This window comes from Orcinus orca, chromosome 9, assembly GCF_937001465.1.
Source record: "Orcinus orca chromosome 9, mOrcOrc1.1, whole genome shotgun sequence".
Classification (NCBI taxonomy): domain Eukaryota; kingdom Metazoa; phylum Chordata; class Mammalia; order Artiodactyla; family Delphinidae; genus Orcinus; species Orcinus orca.
This window is the reverse complement of record NC_064567.1, coordinates 29704461-29724893: the sequence shown is the minus strand read 5'-3', so window position 1 is coordinate 29724893 and position 20433 is coordinate 29704461. Positions and strand designations below refer to the sequence as shown.

The window sequence follows — 20433 nt, the reverse complement described above, 5'->3', positions numbered from 1 at the left end:
TCGAGTACAATGAGTTGTGAATGGATTATTAAAAGCTGGCAACAAATGTGTATTTTTTTAATATGTGAAACAAACATAAAAATCTAAGAATATAAAAATATGTGAGAAAATGTTTATCCATTTTTATTTTTATAAGAACCTTTGTATCAAGGAATTCTTTAACTCTAGTAAAAAGATAATGCTGATATATTTTATTTAAAAAATTGAGATTCTTGTTTTGTTCGCTACTATTTTTTTTAACTCCATTGCTGCTGTGACTCTTTTCTCAATAGAGGTAACACAGTTATCTAATCATTGAAAAAGACGCCTATATCAGTCTCTCCCTCCTTTAAGTCTTTGACATGTCTGAAAATCTTTCAAGATTATACATTTTTGTACCAATAGTATCCTTCTGTATTATCATAAAATTCTCAGAGCTGTATTTTTCAATTTGACTATTATAAACACTTGAACATAGGGCATTAAAACAAAGCACATTTATCATGTTGAACTTGATGTTTTATATTATGGATATCAACCCATTTTTTTAAACGTCTGCTCTACAATTAAAATTCTATAAAACCAAGTCAACAGGTAACTGCCTTAGTTGATTGTGTGATGACTACTAAGAGTACTTGTTCTCGTATTGCTTAATATCTAACAGGGGCTGCATGCAGTGAAGCAATCAGTTCCAATATACTGTAGGAAATGCTGTGATAAAAGAGGTACAGATGCTGTGGAAGCAGAATTGAACAATGATGAAGTGTTGAAACCATAGCATTAAAGGGGCAAGAATAGGAAGTGAATATCAGGAGAAAAGAAAGAATGTTCCACTCAAAGAGGATAACATATGTGATGACTAGGAATCTGGGAAGAAAGAATATCATACTGAAGAAACTGAAGATGTGTTTGACTTTATCATGAAGCTTGATGTAGATGTGGTAAATGACAAAAGAGGAAACAGTTAAGCAGGGTCAAATTAGAAAGTATTAAACTATGAGAAAGCATTTGGGACTTTTTATTGAGGGAAATGGAGAACCATTAAAGAGTTGTAAGTGAATCGATGAACTCTGACTCTACAAGGAGGAGTAAATTGGTGCAGTGCATAACACTGAAATAATATTGAAATAATTTGATTGAGAGATGTTTTCTGAACTAAGTAATAGCATTGGTGATGGATTTTTCAATCAAAAGAAAAAATCAAAATTAATTTATAACTTACTCGGTTTCTTGCCTTTAATTCTGGACTACAAAAAGAACACAGGGCTTCCCTAGTGGCACGGTGGTTGAGAGTCCGCCTGCCGATGCAGGGGACGTGCATTCGTGTCCCGGTCCGCGAAGATCCCACATGCTGCGGAGCGGCTGGACCCGTGAGCCATGGCCGCTGAGCCTGCGCGTCCGGAGCCTGTGCTCTGCAACGGGAGAGGCCACAACAGTGAGAGGCCCGCGTACCGCAAAACAAACAAACAAACAAAAAAACCCACATAAGCCTCTGTAACATTTCTTAAAAGTCCTCTATTTTGCCTCTAAATTTGTTAACCTCTATTCTTCTGATTCTCCATCACAAAACCAAGAACAGGGAATTGAAATGATTCTAGATGGCAGTCTTAAGGAAACATGTACATGGCGGTGCCTACCAATGAGAGGGGAAGCAGGGAGAGGCTCAGTCCTAGAGGGAAGAAAATTAGCTCAGTGTTGGATCTTTTGAATGTTAGGTTTCCAGGGAAGAGACTAACTCAAGGTGAGATTCATTGACCTCTAGGGTTCCCCAGGATGTTTCTGGGAATTCACAAGATCAAATCTAATTTCATAACATTATTAAGATGTTATTTTCTTTTTTCTCACTGTGTTGGTCTTTTTACTAATGGTACAAAAGCAGTGGTGGGTAAAACTCTTGATAGTTTTGTAATAGTCTCTTGTAGTCATTATATTCCTCACCTGCAAAAGAAACCTTTAAAAGCCAGTAAATTACTAATTTTAATCAACGTCAACCCCTCGGTACTCATTTTTTAATAATATTGCGACCTAATGGAGGTGTGCAAGGAGAACTTGCACTGCATATAGATTGTCTTGAGGGGGAAGGGGGGAAGGCAAAAAAACCCTTGTGTGATTGTCTCAGTTTGAGCTGAAGTAGCCAGTTTTTTCTTGGAGCACCATTTTTACCTGAAAGAACAACTGATAGACAGACTGATTGTTCAGATTTGGTCATCTGGCTGACATATCAAAATTGAATAAAATGAGCCCTTCACTTAAAGAAAAACTACTGACAGTATTTGTTGTCAAGAATAAAATTCATGTATTCTGGTAAAAATCAGAAAGTTGCAAAACTAGTGTCTGTCAGTGTAAGCTTAACATCTAATAAAGACATTCTTGATGGGATTGGAATATCTTTTTAATATGACTTTTTTATTTGGTATAATGAAATATGTCAACATTTGGAAAATCTGTGTATCTCAATGAATTAATATTTTCCAAATGACCTATGATTTTACAAAATTATGCGTAGCTAACAGATCCATTCAAAGTGAAAGCTGGACCAATGGATTTTAGTGTTACAGAGTCCTGAAGTTTCACTGATCTGTGTATTAGTTTGCTAGGGCTGCCATGACAAAGTAGCACAAGCAGGGTGGCATAACAACAGAAATTTGTTTTCTCACTGTTCTGAGGGCTATATGTTCAAGATCAAGGTGCCAGCAGATTTGATTTCTCCTGAGGCCTCTTTCCTAGGCTGGCAGATGGCTGTCCTCTTGCTCTGTCCTCACATGGACTTCTCCATCCCTCATGTCTCTCCTCTTCTTATAAAAGTACCAGTCATTTTATATTAGGGCCTCACACTTATAACCCCATTTAATCTTAGCTGCTTCTTTGAAAGCCCTATCTCCATAAACAGGCACGCTGGGGGTTAGGGCTTCAAACATAAATTGGGAGGGACATAATTCAGTACATAATAATCTGTTTTCAGATTCCACATTGAAATCAACTTTTTTTTTTTTTTTTTTTTGGTACGCGGGCCTCTCACTGCTGTGGCCTCTCCCGCTGCGGAGCACAGGCTCCGGACGCGCAGGCTCAGCGGCCACGGCTCACGGGCCCAGCCGCTCTGCGGCATGTGGGATCTTCCTGGGCCGGGGCACGAACCCGTGTCCCCTGCATCGGCAGGCGGACTCTCAACCACTGCGCCACCAGGGAAGCCCTGAAATCAACTTTTAAGCATCTGTCACTTCCCAAGTTTTGGTGTAGTACTGAAGAATATCCATAATTACCTGATAAGGGTGTTGAACTACTACTCCCTTTCTCAAATAGATATTTTTGTGAAGCCAGATTTTCTTCACATACTTCAACCAAGACAGAGTATCATAAAAGACTGAATGCTTGCATCCAGCTGCCTATATTAAGCCACACGTTTGCAAAACGTACAACAATGCCACTCTTCCACTAAATTTTTACTTTCAAAGATATTTATTATAAAAACATGCTTTTAAAATACACAGTGGAATTTTTGCTATTATTTTTAGTGAATCAATAAATTTTTATCTTAATCTAACATGGTCAATATCAATAAATACAACACACATAAACAAAAGCTCTTTAGGGTCCTCATTACTTTCTAAGTGTCCAAAGGGTTACTTAGACCAAAAAGTTTAACATCTACTGCTTAAGAATATCAGCATAGATGTTAGCTATGTGAGTTTAGAACTTGCGGTTATCCTGAAGATGATTCATCAAAGTCAAAGAACAAGTACGAAGAAATCAGTAATTGATTTTATTTATTTATTTTTTTTTGCGGTACGCGGGCCTCTCACTGTTGTGGCCTACTCCTGTTGCGGAGCACAGGCTCCGGACGCGCAGGCTCAGCGGCCATGGCTCACGGGCCTAGCCGCTCCGCGGCATGTGGGATCTTCCCGGACCGGGGCACGAACCCGTGTCCCCTGCATCGGCAGGCAGACTCTCAACCACTGCGCCACCAGGGAAGCCCAAGTAACTGATTTTAAAAAATGCCTGAGAAATACCTGTATTTAAGGGTCACGTAGAGAAAAATGAGCTGGCAAAGAAGAACGACAAGGAAGACCTACTTTTTGTTAGGTGCTATGCTGAGATCTAGGTACACAGAAATAAGCAAAACAAACATGGCCCATGCTTTCACTGGGCTTATAGTTCAGTGGAAAAAAGGCAGAAACACCTTTTCTTTGAAGGGCCAGGAAAACTAGTTTCAAGGAGGGAGAGGTCAGTGTCAATGACAACAGAGAATTCAGTTAGCTAAGGGCAGAAAGGTACTCCCTGTGGAATCAAGGGGGTTGGTTTTGGTGAGCTTGTTGAAAGCAGAGTCAGTGGGTGAGGAATGGGTGTAAGATCTGGAGGCTTCTGCCTTTTCAGCACTTAAGGAAAATTTAGGGATCATCTTCCAGTCCTGTCTCAGATGAGAAAGGAGAATTGTCCAGAGTCTTTGAGGGAAGGAAAGCTTCTGGGTTACTCAGCCTCATCATCATTGTTTGGTTCCCATAACCCTAAGTTTCTCTCAGTATAACCACCTCTCTCTCTCTCTCTCTCTCTCTCTCACACACACACACAGCCTTCCATTTGGAACTGTTCCTGAGAACTTAGATTAGTATGCAGTGGTAGGAGGGTTATCACTTCATTCAAAACATAAACCCCTGTTGATCAGTTCTAATTCCTAAAGCGCATGGCCTTAGGATGAATCTACATTTAACTCCACTAAATGTATGCTCATCCCTCCTGGAGGAATCCTAGAAAACATCTTCTGAATCAATCAAAACATTAATATTTTCACTATTACAGAAGTTCAGATATTTAAAGACAGTCATTACTTATTCCTTTAGTATTTTGTTCCCCAATGTAAATATCACCAATTCTTTGAAGCAGTTCTCAGATGACAAGATTTTTATTACTCCATCCATCCTGATAGCTCCCCTCAAGACTTATCTTGGTATATTAATGCCTCTATAAAGATTGCTCAGGATTGCATACTGTGTTTCCTTAGGTGTGTTTACAGTTATGTACGTACATTGGAACTATTGCACTTCTTGACATAGACACTACATTTTTCTTAATAACTTAAGAAAACATCATATCAATGTACATGTACTTGTCTAGCGTGGCAAGGATAATGCTCAGTTTTGTAGAGATGTGTTTAAAATAGAATAATACCATTCATGCTTTTTATATATGCGTGAGTACACATCACACACATATATGTGTATGTGTATACAGTCACCATTTTTAGAAAGCAACTTGAAAATAGCTTTTAAGAGAAATGAAAATAGTTGTAACATTTTACTGAGTAACACCATTCCTGATAATTAATTTTATAGCAATAATTTTTGAAAAGGAAAACCCCTCTGCAGTTGCGTGAGCTTGAACATCATTGTGTCTCTGCTGGAGAATCATTCGTCTCATCTGCAGTCCCTTCCTTGTCAGTCTGTCCGCTACATCATTCCCAGATGTATTATTCTAAGTCCCAATTTAGTCATTTCATGGTGCTACTTCAGAACCCTTCATGGTTCCCCATCAATTGCAAGGCCAGATCCCCTAATCCGATTTCCATGGCCTTTCACAGTCTGGATCCTGCCTGTTTCCACTTCCATCTCCTACTACTCCTCAACTGCGCCTCCAAGCTTCAATCACATAGGGTGGATGGGTCTCGCATCTCCAGCTGTGACTTTTTGGAGGATGCAGGAAGGGGATTTGGGAAGGGTGAGAAGGGAATAATAATCAGTATCATCTGGAATCTGTACATGCCCCTCTCCCGCTTCTCAGATATTCACATCCCCCAACCAGAGGTGGGACCCCTTGTTGAGTGTGGCTGCAGTGATAAGCCATTGTTAACAATGAGAGAGTGTCATGTCCTCTAGCTGAATCAGAATAGATAAAAGGTGAAGCAGCACTGCTCTCCCTATCTGTGTGCTATGTAAAATCCAAATCTTTCTTCAGAACTCTGTTCAAATTATTACCTCTACTCTGAAGCCCTGTCTGTCTCCTATCATCAGGGGTTCTATACATATTGTATTCAGTTGAACTAGGACAACCGAGTATTATTTGGTTATTTTGGGCCCTCAGGAAACTCACTGTAATATGGTTCAATCTACTAGCAGATCTCTGAGCACATATCTCACAGCATTTAATCCTTCGTTTATAAATAAGTCTGTCTACCACTTAGACTGTTACTTCTCGAGCTTAGAAATCACACTGTATCCCTGATAACCAGCACTATTGCCTGGCATGTAGTAAATGCTCAGTAAATGAGTATTGAATAAAATGATGATTAGTAAAAAAAACTTTTAACCTAATACTCAACAGCAGAAGAAATATGACGTTTTATGATCATCAAAATTAGTTCAGCATTGAGAACATGAGCAAACATGCACTAATACTTATAGTATAACAACGGGATTAAAATACTATAGAAGATGGTTTATGCAAGTAGACGAAATTTGAAAAGAAGCAGGAAGTGTTAGGATAAGTGATGAGGTTATAATTATTTTTCTACTTTAAAAATTATGTTTTTTTACTTAATATTTTTAAAAGAAATGCATTTTTAAGCTTGGGTTAAATGCAGATTTGGTGTGTGACATACTATTTGCTTACTGTTGAGGGCCTAGAATGCTTTAAATCTTTGCATTGCCATAAATTTTCATAATGCAGGTGTGTTATATATAGATGACCAACAACCATTAGTTAAACAAATGGGAAATTTAAGTGCCCAAAAGATAGGTAAGGGAAGTAATGGCTAGAAAATATTTTGTTAAGGGATTCCAGTGAGTCAAAGCTAAACTTGCTTCATTGCGTTTAGAAGCAGCACTGGTGAAACAAATAAAAATGGGTCCAATACTGTTGGGGGTCTGACTCCCTCAGATCCCCTACCTGTATCCTTAAGGTGGTGGTGAAGCCAAGCTTCCTGGGAGAGTTTGACTAAACCACAGGAGGGATCTACCAGAGAAAAGATGGCAAGTTCTTGTTAGTTTTACTTTTTGTCTTTTTTTTTTCCTTTTGTGCAGTGGGTGAAATTATCAAAGGAATAAAGGCAGATGTGTCCATGCCTGGAATTTCTATCTCTTTCAGTGCTGCCAGTGTAGAGTTTCCAGAGAAGCCTGGGGCAGCTGAAGAATCATGCTCCTGACCCCTGGTTGTGAGCACTGTCTCTCATAAGCAGGGCCTTATGGTACTTGTGTCTGAGCAGAGGCTGTTGGTCTAGAAAATACCATTTGTTGCTTGTTTCTCTTTCCTCTCTTGCATCTTATTTATCCCTCTATACCAATTTTCTCCGCTGTGAACAAGGCAGGAATTCATGTGCAACGAATGGAAGGAGAAACTACACTAAAAGAAGAAATGGTTAAACCAAGAGCTCCTATTCTGGCTGGAGTTTATTGCTTGTTTGCCTTTGGACAGTGGCCTCTTGTGGGGACACAAACTAGAGAGACCGTCAAAGCTCATGGGTCCCGATGTGACGCTTTGACCTAATTAGTTTATTTTCACTGCTGTGTAAAAAGATCTTAGAGAAAAAATAGACCTTTCCAGGTGTGAGCTATTACACTGAAATAGCATTTCCCACCTGCACTAGTCTGTAATCACTGTCCATTAGTAGATGTCAGAGGACACATTGTCTTCTATTTAAGACTCACAGGACTAGGGGATTTAAAAAAAAAAGAAAGAAATGTGATATATTTGCATAGTAGAGAACTATTCACATCTAATCTGTAGGGAGAAAACATGAATAATTTATCTCGTGAATATTAAAATTCATATATAGAATAGAAAAAATAAACTTTAGACTAGCTACCCTCCCATTCCTTCTAGTTTACATTATGTTTTAGAAAACCTGTGTTTCTTAAACTTTAAAAGTAACTGGATACACAGTAAGGAAATCATCTCATTTTTATAGGAAATATTATAAAGCGCAGGGTAATGATGGTTGTAACAAATGAAGAACCTTAGGAAAAAATGAATTGCGCATTCATACAATTTAGAACCGATTGAAACTTAAATTGGACATTAATAATAACATTAACAACAATAACAACAGAATTCAAAGGGGACCTAAATCACTAAACTGAACTACAGTTCCCTTGTACGCATGTTATAGCTGGCCTCAATGGAGCCCATCATCTCTGCCCTTTCCCATTTTTCCCTTTCTCAGTGGAGTATGCCGATTTGAATATTTGGGCAGTGGAAGTGTTTTCTCAGCTCCCCCAGCAGAGTTTGCTGCCCCATTAAGGCACTGTGCACTGTATTGAGGAAAATTAAGATCCAGGATTTAGATCTGCAGCCCTGTGATACCTGGTCTAATCAGATGCAAATGTTAGGAAATTGGTCTAAGACTGGAATATGAAGGCTGCAATGTTGACCATAACAAATTACCATATGACCACAGACTGGAAAATTACAGTGCTTGAAACTAAAATAAAGAGACACACAAACAGTAAAAGAAGGGAAGACCATCAAACTTTATTATACTTCTAAGATGGATAAACTATTGTTACATATAAAAAGATTACATTATTTCCAGTAAAAATTGGCCTTCGTCACTTTGACAAGCTTAAGGGGAGTATAAGAAAAAAAAAAAAGGTAGAGAGGAAACCCCGGGTAGACAAATAGTTTCATGGTAGATATTAATATGTACTAAAATTCAGGGATGAAGGGTAATCTATACATATAATAATGATAATATGTAGTTTAGTTAGGAAATAGAGATTAGAAGTTAAAAATAATTAGGTAGATTATGTAAATACAATAATTAGAATGCAATATTTGATTAATAAGAGTTTTCCTATGTGTCATTCATAGACTCGTAGCAGAGAGAAATCTCAGTGTATAAGCTCAGGTGTTCAAGCATGCAAAAAACACCGTCTTCTATATTTTTCTCTAGCTGAACTTAATTTGTATTCTGGGCCCCAGTTCCATCAAGTGGCAGAAACTCAATCTCAATGAGCTTTCACCGACTCTCCTGCAGGACTGTGTCTACAAATTGCCAGGTGAGGGAGGTTCCTTAAAAATGGAACCTCTGTATGGAGGTTCCTTAAAAATAGAACTACCATACGGCCCAGCAATCCCACTACTGGGCATATACCCTGAGAAAACCATAATTCAAAAAGAGTCATGTACCACAATGCTCATTGCAGCTCTATTTACAATAACCAGGAAGCAACCTAAGTGTCCATCTACAGATGAATGGATAAAGAAGATGTGGCACATATATGCAATGGAATATTACTCAGCCATAAAAAGCAACGAAATTGAGTTATTTGTAGTGAGGTGGATGGACCTAGAGTCTGTCATACAGAGTGAAGTAAGTCAGAGAAAAACAAATACCGTATGCTATCACATATATATGGAATCTAAAAAAAAAAAAAAAGGTTCTGAAAAAAACAAGGTTCTGCCTAGGGGCAGGACAGAAATAATGACGTAGACATAGAGAATGGACTTGAGGACATGGAGAGTGGGAAGGGTAAGCTGGGACGAAGTGAGAGAGTGGCATTGACATATATACACTACCAAATGTAAAATAGCTAGTGGGAAGCAGCCGCATAGCACAGGGAGATCAGCTCGGTGCTTTGTGACCACCTAGAGGGGTGGGATAGGGAGGGAGGAGATATGGGGATATATGTATATGTATAGCTGATTCACTTTGTTATAAAGCAGAAACTAACACACCGTTATAAAGCAATTATACTCCAATAAAGATGTTTAAAAAAAAAAGAATATATAGCTTCAAATATAAATAATATACTTAAGGTCCTTACAATCCTGAGATTTGAATTTATGATTATATTACATTTTCTTGTGTGTTATATCATTATATTTTGCAAAATAGTGAAACTAACAATGAACAATGAGAAGTTCCATATGCCTAATTTTTACACTGGAAAAATATGACATGTTAATCAACTTTTTTATTTAGTGCTCTTATAAGTGAAAGTGTTATAAATTCCTTAGAGAAACAATCAAACAAAAAATCAGATTTTATTGTATACATTCAGCCTGACTCATAGCTTGTTTTTGTTCATTTTCAGTTTATTTATATATAGTTATTGAAATTATAAACCACATTATATTGTTTTAAGCAGCTTTTTTTTTCCCCATAACAGTCATGCACTACTCAATTCACAGATGTTTATTTACCTTCTTATTCATGTCAGAACCCTGTTCTAGAAACTTAAATCATGTTCAGGGTGGCTGGGTCTTAGTTCAAGAAGGTCAGTAGCGGAATAGCCGTACCTGATACTGCTTTGCCCCATACATGAAATATCGGGTTGACAGAATCAAACCTCCACTTAATTAAGAAAGCAGACATTACGTTTTGAAAGACATTGAACTTTGAATTGCCTTTTAGGGGAAGTTAGTGTATACTGTGCTTCAAATATATGTTGCAGGTGCCATGTTTAAGGAAATAATTGAAATAAATTTTTCTCAGGATCTAGAGCCTACCAATTACAATAGGTAGTTGTGGAAGGAACAATTGTGGGAGGAACAATTGAGTTCCAAACTCAGATGCATCTTGGCTCTATAAAAGTAGGTGCATTAACATGAAATTCTGAGAAATACTTGAATTTCCATTCTTCAACATCAGTTCAATCATTTATACATCATTATCAAATAAATGCTAAATATTAACTGAATCCCTGTTCTGTGTTGGTCGGCATGGTAGACCTGGGTATAAAAGTACTGACAAGGCCTCCTCTTTAGAATTTAAAATCTTGGTTTATGCATTCACCTGTTTTTCCCACAACCTGACTCCTGAAATTATATTATAAAAATTTACCTTCCTCATTGATTCTCCAGGTATTTCCTATATACGGATTTTCAGGGAAAATACAAACCTGATAATGAGGTTGAATGTGCTTATTTCCTACATAGCCTCTTCCGGGTTCTCTCTTTCATGCTACCTTGCCAAAAAAGAATGTGTGTGTGCCCGTCGGGGTGCTTTTATTTACCTCTTAGAATCTCTACTCAAACCAGAAGTTAGAATGGCACAAATAACATTCGTAATTCATACTATTTTAAACATAATCCAATCTTTGAAGATTCAGAAGGCACAGAGGATTTTATAGTGATGCCTTCATCATTATGTAACATTATTTTTCAATCTCCTGTAAACGTACTGAGTGTTGGATAGTAAGGAATTCCATTTGGTATATCATCAAATAAACCATACCAAATTGTAATTGAATTCTAGGTTTCCTGGAATCATGTTTACTTTCAGTATAGGATTATATTCGTTGGGACTCAGTATAGAAAAAGAAATTCTTAAGCTAGCTTAGTGATCTTGGTCAGTCCTCCTTAAAGAATTGTTGAAAACAAATATTATATTTTGTACTCATGTTCTAGGGAAGGAAGAGTAACAGGAATAAAATACAATTTAATATTTGACTTTTAGATGAGGCTGTTTACAAAATTAAAACAGATGGCTAGTGATTTCAGATGAGAGGTGGTGAACAATTTTCAAAAATGCAAGAATTTATTTCATTTTATTCATCCAGGTAGAAAGCAAGGTTTTCTTTAGTTACTTGTAGGTTTCTGAATTCACTTTGCTGTACAGAAATTGAGGGAATGAAGGCAGGTAACAAAATACTAACAAAATGTTTTAAAAGGAGAGTAGTTAACCCCAAATGTGTACTTAGAACTTCTGTCTCTCATTTATTTTCATTCATATTCATCCCAGAGAGGCGCTTCCAGAGCTCCCTGTATAACCAGCTCCCTCCCTGACCTCTCGCACACTGAATTGTGCTTGCCTACGCATCCTCCTGAAATGAGTGCAGAAATATTTTCTGAATCTCAGGGTTTCTGTGATCCTGGTGAGCTTTAATATATTCCTGGGTTACATCTTTCCGGGATTAATATATTCCGGGTTACATCTTTCCTGGGTTACATTTTCCGGGATTCTCTGAAGATATCTCTAATTTTTCTATCTTTGCAAAAAAGAAATATCTTTAACATCAAGGACAGTTTTTCAATAAGCAAGTAACCAAAAATGCTCAAATTTTGAGGGTGTCTTTTTTCTGTGTCTGTAGTAATCTTTCAGTTGAGTGAGAAGTAGTCAGAACCTTTGTGCTGTTGATTCAACTTCCATTATGCACACTGATGGCACATGGAAATAAAATAATACAAGAGCACCTCACATTACACTACAACTAGCAATTTCATGGAAGACAAAATACATCAAACCAATTGCCTGGCTTTGGAAAGACAAAACTAGTTAGTGAATAAAAGGATAATTTCACAGATATTTTGAAATTAAACAATGTTCCATAGTACCAGAGGGACCTGCATTTGAATCTTGAGTCTTTTCTTTGTAGTTTTGTGAAATTGTCCAAGTTATGTAACTTCTCTGTTATACAAATTGTTCACCTATTTTAATAAAATATGCCTAAAAGCTGTTAGGAGAATGAAATTAGTGTGAAATTTAGTATTATGATTAACATCAGAGGTATATGAGTATGTGGCACACAGTAGGACCTTAATATATATTTCTTTTATTTGTTGCACAACAAGTGGGCACAATCCTATTCATTTTGTTCTTCAGGAAGTAGCTCTTTGACTTTGAGGCTCATTTATCCAAGTAGGGGTTTACTTTTAATTCTGGAAACAAATGGCAGGGTGGGCTTTGTTTACTTTTTCTTTATGTAAAGAGCAAACATGAACTCTATAATAGTCTATAAAATAATAAATGACTTGTAAAAATAAATGGGTATCTAACAGGCAACCCAGAGAAAATGGGACAAAAAATTATCTTTTGTGCAACATGTAATTAACCTGTAGACATTCTTCCTACACCTAGTTAGACAACAACTAATTGCTGAGTGAGTTTAACAAATGGTTAGTTATGGAACTGAAATTAATTAGGGGAAATCTCATGGTGCTTCAGGGAATCAGCTTATCAGAAAATAATGTATGTGCTCAAGATTTATGGTTACTACACTTTGCCCATGGCTGTAAATTTCTTTCTGGCACCTTGACTATTGTTGTGAGTTTGTATAAACTACCAGCAGGTTGGCAGCCAGGTGATATCCAAGCAAGTTCTTCCTAGTTTCCACTTCTTATCTTTTCCCTTTGGTTAACTGACATCCAGGGAAACTCATTCAGAATCAAGGACAAGTCCTAGTTCTTGGTTAAAAAGTACCACAGACCCCGGCATATACTTTCTTGCAATTGAAACAGAGACTGCACACCACAGCTTTTTTCCAGATTCCACAGAGGAAGTTCAGAAGTTCCAGCATCAGGGCACGCTGCCTATTACTAAAAAAGAGAATCTTCCATGGACTGTACTATGTGGATCCCCCATTAGCAATTAAAGAAATGAAGGAAGGAAGCATTATGGTCTGGGATCTCAGGCTTGCAGTCCATGGGTCTAATGCAGTCAGTACATACATTGTGTGTCTCCAGCATGGTGATGGTTAATAGCACTGAATGCCAATACCGTTAGTTCAGTGTGCTTTTCCTAGTCTACTACCATTCCCTCTGCAACCTGTTATCTTAAATTTGTGGATCTGAGTTTGCAACTCTTGATATAGAACCAAGAGTTGCAAACTCAGCTCCTCCTTTTATTGGATTAAATAATTAAACCTTTCTTTAATTGAGAAGGCAAATAATAAGTAGAGATTTTAACGAATTTTATAAAATACCAAATGCTATGCAAAAATATAAGTGGGAACCTAAAAGTCAGCAGAGTGAAAAAAGAAAACAGCAAATCTTTTTTGAAGCAACATGTAATTAACCTATGGAATATCATGATTTGCATAGCTGGAAAGGAATTAATTCCTGGGTATGTTAATATAACACACATCAAGTAATTTTTATAGACACACATCTAAGAAGTCACAGAACTTTTTCTAGAACACAAAATAGTCTTGTGACTGGTTCTAAGAGCACTGTACATAGCCGTCAGTGCCCTCTGTACAGAGCTGGCTGGTGAGGCTGGCCGTGTGTGTCCATCATTTCCAGTTTTTGCTTTAAAGCAAACTCAGGAAGAAACAGTCTAAGGCTATTTGAATTTTTTTTTTTTGCGGTACGCGGGCCTCTCACTGCTGTGGCCTCTCCCGTTGCGGAGCACAGGCTCTGGACGCGCAGGCTCAGCGGCCATGGCTCACGGGCTCAGCTGCTCCGCGGCATGTGGGATCCTCCCGGACCGGGGCACGAACCCGTGTCCCCTGCATCGGCAGGCGGACTCTCAACCACTGCACCATCAGGGAAGCCCTATTTGAATTTTTAAAGATAAAGTAAAAGAAGAAATTTAAGGTCCATAAATGTTTTCAGGATTATTAATTGGCCACCTTTATTTCGGTCTGGGAGAGAAAGGGTATACAAGACTGTGCATACAGATGTGTGCATGCTTGTGTGTGTGTGACTCACTCTATCACTTCCAAGTATTTCTGGGCTAGTAGCTCTTAGTCATGAAGCACTGGAGCTGTGTCAGGTTTGACAGACAACCTCAGGTGTGTAGCCCCAGAGCAGCAGCTCCTGTGCTTGCTTTTAACAGCTAATCAGGGCGAGGCGTGCTGCTGAAATTGCGTTTCTGATGCTTGCTTTCCCACTATCTCTCTCAAGGCAATGTTACTGTGACAGACTAAAGAGTTAGGTAGAAGAAATTCTGGCTTTGAAAGATTAGATGGGATTTTCCTCCCCTTCTCAGGTCCTAAGCCCTCAGAAAAACCTGAATGTCTCACTAGTTAACGATTTCCAAGGGTGGGTGCTGGGGGAAGACGAGTTCTCCTACAGAGGAAAAGAATATGAGTAAGAGATTGGGGCCACAGCCTCTTTCCATGGAGAAATTGGCTTTGCCGCTATTCCTCTCCTGTTCCTTCTCGCTGCCTATAAACTCCACCTGACTCACCTCCCCTTTGCCAGTTTTTCCCAACTCACTCACCTTTCCGATGAGTGCCAAATTCCTCCTGTTGAATCATAATATTCCTTATTCTCAATGCTTTCAAAGACTCATCATATCATTCCTCAATTACAAAACTTTCAAAGACACCCCATTGAAAAAGACAAAAAGTCTGCTAATTAAGACACACTTATTTGCATGGCATCTGATGTCCAGCATGAAATGGAGCCCGCTTTCCAACTTCATTTCTTACTGCTTCGTTTCATAGACCGTATCCTTCAGTTTTCCTCAATTGGATTGCTTTTGGCATTCTTGCAGGGGGTTTTGTTGTACGGCACTAATTAAAGAACCTTTAGCCTCCTTGGCTTTAGTGCAGTCCATGCCAACAGCACCTGTCAGTCATAGTGACAAAGGAAAATGCCCCACCCATTTCTGAACCTTCAGTGGGAGTGCTTTACTCCCCTTCAAGATGAGACCTGTTCTTGAACTTCACTTGCCTTTCTGCCTTCATTCCTTATTCATGCTGTTTCCTTGGCTTGAAATGTCCCTTATGTCTTCATACACTGACTCACGATGCCTTAATGAAATTACCGCAATCCCTAGTTCAAAGAGATTTCCCCTTCCTTTTGAATTCCCAAGGCAATTCATATTCATCGAATACCTACACATGCCAGGCAGTCTTGCTAATTGCTTTATATGCATTATTTCCACTTAACTTTGTCCTTCCTGGCTCACAATGAGTGGTATTGAAACTTACTCACTTCCCGGAGGTCACCCCTCCCTACCTCTCCCATCTTCTTCCCACCAGAGGTCAAGGTAGAGGTTAAATCTAAGCTCTCTAATCTTATTAGACCTTTAACATTTAGCAGTTTCTATCCTAGGTATGAAGCACCTTTTACTAATTTTCATAAAGGCAGTATATTGACTTAGTTATTGCCTAGACTTGCCATTTTCATATCTTACCTTCTCTACCAGCCAGTAGCCCTTTAAAGTAAAGGCATCTGATTTTTCTTATTTACTAAGGACCCCTGCAGAGTACACTGGGGTCTCCAATAGGTCTCAGAAAATGTTTGCTGTAAAAATCTGGACACTGAAAAAATGACTAATGGATTCTAATTTTCAGTGCTTATTTTAAAGCCCAGAGCAGTTCAAAAGAGTCAAGATCTAGAATATCAGGCTGCTGGTTGGGGTTGGGGGTGGTTGGGTGAGAACAGCTTAAAAAATTAAAACCAAGGAAACTTACAGAAGTAAACTTCAGCCTTTCAGACAAATACATAATAACGATGTCATACTATAAAACCAACATAAAATGCCGGGAAAAATTTGGTATTTTAAGGATGTTAATGGGTAACCATTCAGAGCACATTAAGAAGGGCGATTGCACAATTCCCATTACCATCAATGAAACTCATATGGTAAAATTCACACATACTGCAGTGGAAGCATGACCTCAACTGTCATTGGACATGTTACTTTTCGTGGTGTGTGATTTCCTCCTCTAATTTGAGACAATTTAATTTTCTGCCCACTTCACAAAGAAATGTCAGGCTGAATGACTAGAGCATTGATGCTGAACATCTTTCTTCATACATTGTATTTACAGTAAAATTGATTCTGTTATCCTTGATAACACCAAATAAAAAGCAAAAACTGCGATATTCTTTAACAGATACTCCCCTTTGAAAATCAGAATTTGGACACAAATTACAGTCATACTTGGAGAACATCTTAGTAGGAATTTGAAATTTTTAAAACAATTTTTTTTGTGTGAACAAATAAGAAAATCCATTATTGAAGAACAATAATATATATTTGTCTTACTGTAAAATTTCGGGATGAACTATATATTGGCAAATTTTCAATACTTGGATTCTGTGTTCATTTTAAATTTCATAAATCAAATATGGAGTAGTGGTTAAAAGGACAGTCTCTGGAACCAGACTGTTCACAGATTGGCTCTACTGGTTATCAGTTTTGTCATCTTGGGTGAGTAATTTAACATTCCTGGGCCTCAGTTTCCTTACTGATTAATTGAGAATATTAGAATTTCTACCTCATAAGATTAATAACTTTAAAGCACTTTTAAGAGTACTTAGCTCATGGAGATGTCCAGTAAATGTTCATTATCGATATTATCTTATTATAAATATGGTAGATATTGTATTGGAAGAAACAGTTCTCACATTTGTTTTATTATTATGCTCTTTCAAAATATATTTGCTATGATTATTCTATTTTGTTGTATATTAGGGAAAAGGATATCAGTGTAACACATATGTTATATAATTATTTTAGAGGACTCTTAATGCCTAAATATCAGTGAATAACCAAGAATGGGACTCATTAACTAATCCATATACAGTTTTTTATCTACTTCTCCCTCTCTTAATCCAACACAGCCATTCAGTCTAATTGCTTGACCATTTCCACTGGATTCTTCATTTTTATCATTTAACTCTGGCTTGGCACATAGTAAGCATTCAGTAAATATTAATTTAATCCAGTCTTTTTCAAAATAAGTATTTCATTTTATTTCTACAATTCTCCATCTAGTCAGTATGCCCAGCCATCCTTCATCATGCCCTGGGGGCTTTGATCTTTTGTCTTTCCCATCTGAGGAGCAGTTTAAGCTCCATCACCTCCTGATTCTTATATACTGCTTTTAGTCCACCCTAATCGCTGTCTCAACTCTCTCACAACCAGATTCAGTGCGATAGAATTTAGCGCTACATTTATTTAGTTTCATGTTGAATTTGACTTTTCAACTAGATCATAGGCATTTTAAGGGCAGAGATGAATTTGATACTTTTTTGTAATATCTCAGTTTGGTTAGAGTGTAATTGTTCTAATGTTAAAGCAAGGAAGAGTTGCAATATTGCATTTGTATATTACATATTTATAGATACAAATATATTATCATATGAAGTTGGGGAGTTAGGGCAGGATTCTAGCTTCTAACTCACTTATACTCATAGGCCAACTATGAGTTGGCTCTGTACTCAGTTTCTACTGTTATGGGAGATGGGGGATGGCAAAGCAAATATCTTGGAGTTTACTAGGAGTCTAATACAGCTATTAATCAGAGACCATTGAAATTGAATTAATATAATTTCACATGCCTTTCTAATGTATTCTGCATCTCTCAAAATTTGATGTACCTGGTTCTAATTCTGTAAAGACTCAAAGAGATTCAAAGTTATAGGGCAGTTAATCAAATAATGCAGTGTTTCACTATATAAATTGTAAGCATATATTTTATAAGTAATAGCTCTCCTTAATTGAGTTTGATACTGTTTTTTTTGTTTTGTTTTGTTTTTGTTTTCGTTTTGTTTTTTTGCGGTACACGGGCCTCTCGCTGTTGTGGCCTCTCCCGTTGCGGACCACAGGCTCCGGACGCGCAGGCTCAGCGGCCATGGCTCACGGGCCCAGCCACTCCGCGGCATATGGGATCTTCCCGGACCGGGGCACGAACCCGCGTCCCCTGTATCGGCAGGCAGACTCTCAACCACTGCGCCACCAGGGAAGCCCGAGTTTGATACTGTTTTATCCCCATTTATATAGATGAGGAAATTGAAACTCCAAGAGGTTAAATAATTACTCAAGATCACACAGATTGGAAATGGATGAGCTGGGATTCAAAGCTAGGAAGTCTGGCACCACAGCCCACATCATAGCTACCATGCCATACCCCGTAGGTTGCTTACACAAAGCCTCTCCCACCCACTTCCTTTCTGAGAGCCCTTCTGTGTGATAGTCACTTTCCTGGTCTCCCTGAAGGCAAGGATGGATTATATAACCTAGTTCTGGCCAACAGGATTAGAAGAAATGCCTTCTGGGTCTTTAATTTTCTACACTGGCAAAAATAAATAAATAAAAAGATGTGTTAAAGGAGGCCCAGTTTTTTCCCTAATTTTAGGTATTGATATGTGATGATGCAATGCTTAGAGCTTCTGTAGCCATCTTGCAACTGAAAAGAAGGTCAAGAGAATTACAGAATCACTCAGTGGCTATAAATATTTAGGCTTGTGTACCAACCCTGTATCTCCATTCTTATGAATGTCTTGTACTGCGAGAATAATATATATATATATTTTTTTTTTTTGCTTAAGTTACTTTTTGTTGGATATTGTTACCTGCAGTTCAAAACCTCCTAAAAGATGAAACTATAAATCTCTATCATTTCTTCTACTCTTAGACCTTGTCATAAAATATGACATTTTACTTCTAATTAGCAGGATTAGTATTCCCATCTGAATATTTATGAGCATCTTACGTTATTTCAGGTTTTCATATGGGTATGATTGTATTTATAAGACTGTTTTTTTTTTCCAGTGTATAGCTACTTTTTATTCTTGGCCCGACATGAAATAAATACAATACTTTTATCTTTTCCAGTTTACTTTTTACTAATTATTAGATCACCACCTTGATTCATGAATTACTAGTTTTAAAAAATGTTCTAAATTGCACTGGCAAATTTGGCAAAGAAAGCCTTAATTTTTGAAATGTGGATTCATTTGAATTATTTGCCCTTTTCATATCAGATAATAGTCACTGTTAGAAAAATGAAAGTATATTTCAGTTTCATTCCCTTCTTTATATTTAAATTGAACTTAAACTTGTATTAATATATTAGCATCTGTCATACGACCTTCACCAGGCCCCTCTCACCTAAATCAACAATCATACATGAAGAACTGTAAATCTTTCCTTCAAATTGAAAAATTTGGTCACATTGCCCCTCTGCCTTTCCCAGAACAGATTGAAGGTAAGAATCAATCACCATTTAAGAAGATTTTAGATTCTCTGTAAGAGAAGGTAATATATTCCCAGTTTGTTTTAGTTTTTTGCTTGTTTTTATAAAACATTGGTTCATTAGCAGCTAAACATTTTTAATATTTGAAAAATACATCTTCATTTAAAGCTATGAGTTTAACTTCATTGTGATAGGCTAGGATGTGAAGACTTAGATTTATTAGCATTAATAGAAGCAAATGCATGTTTAAACCATTAAGATAAGAAAATCATCCCTTAGGGAGTATTTCAACTGAGGAAGCAAAAAAAAAAAAAATAAAGTCCTTAGATAAGCCTGCCATTCACTCTATAATTTAGTTGCAGTGCCTGACAACTGTGATGTCAGAGTACATAGCACCGCAGCCTGCTCTGCTCATTTCAAGTCTGAAATCGTAATGATGATGTGCCAGTTTCAGCCTTTTGTGAATAAGATCATTGAGCAAAATTCAGAGGTTTAGATATATCACTGCAGTCACTCTCTATAGTATGAAATTTTGAAAAAGCAAATCAGTTAAGAATTCCTACAGTGAGACATCATAATAGTGTCCTCTGAAGATTCCATTGCATGAATTACTTTAATACATGTGTTTGATTTATGTGAAGAAACTACCATTCTCCACCTAAGTACATAATAGGGGTTCAATATACGTTTACTGGTTTGAATGCATGGTCTGATTTTGAGGTACTAGGAGAAGAGACAGAGGACATACAATTTGTCTGAGAGTGAGTATACAGTCATCTAAAGTCATAGGCTGGGGGTCATGTTTGGGATAGAGCACATTTCCTTCATCTCATATTTTCATAAAGAGATTGAGACTTCTCATCCACTG

General features: G+C 37.5%; 1 protein-coding gene across 1 annotated transcript in view; it reads left to right on the top strand.

The window, feature by feature from the left end:
• KCND2 (potassium voltage-gated channel subfamily D member 2) overlaps positions 1–20433 on the top strand; it is a 471065-nt gene that overhangs the window by 170099 nt on the left and 280533 nt on the right. The gene's annotated exons all lie outside the window — the stretch shown is intronic.